Raw genomic sequence first — 618 nt, 5'->3', positions numbered from 1 at the left:
CTCCATGAAACGAATTATCTTTTTTAACATTTGTCCACAGGATTTGAATTTTATAGAAATTAAATAACTTCAGAAAAAAACTCATGCATCGAATTGCAAATAGGCTTTTTTGTGGAAATGGAAGTGACTGTACACAATATTTTCCTTTACCAGAACGTTGTCCAAGGCGTGGTTGTTGAGTTATTTGCAAAAAATCCCAATCAAAGCGCTTGTGTAATTCATAAAGTTGTTCGTCGACATATTAGTGTAATTTATCTGACAATTCATCGTAGATTTACAAAGTAAAGTTTAAATATAATTTTGTTTACTTATGAAATAATAATCTAATCTAACAGAAAACACCGGCCCCCCACGAAGTTTTCTCAGGAAACCGTACGGCCATCAAAGTGTTAATAACTGGACAAATACGTCTCGGATAACATTTTGCCAAAAGAAAATATTGTTTAAAATCACCTCAGGAACTCCTATTTAAAAATGTACCACAAGTTGTGGGACACTCTAACTAAGTGAAAAATGATTTCCGTAATCTTGTTTAACATTGTATGAACCCTTCAATAGAAACAATGACGAAGCATTGAAATTTTAACAGTTACTAGATATTACATTAATAAAACACTA

This window comes from Ceratina calcarata, unplaced genomic scaffold (assembly GCF_001652005.2).
Source record: "Ceratina calcarata isolate Rehan_Ccalc_2016 unplaced genomic scaffold, ASM165200v1 scaffold764, whole genome shotgun sequence".
Classification (NCBI taxonomy): domain Eukaryota; kingdom Metazoa; phylum Arthropoda; class Insecta; order Hymenoptera; family Apidae; genus Ceratina; species Ceratina calcarata.
The sequence above is the reverse complement of the archived record's forward strand: the minus strand, read 5'-3'. Positions refer to the sequence as shown.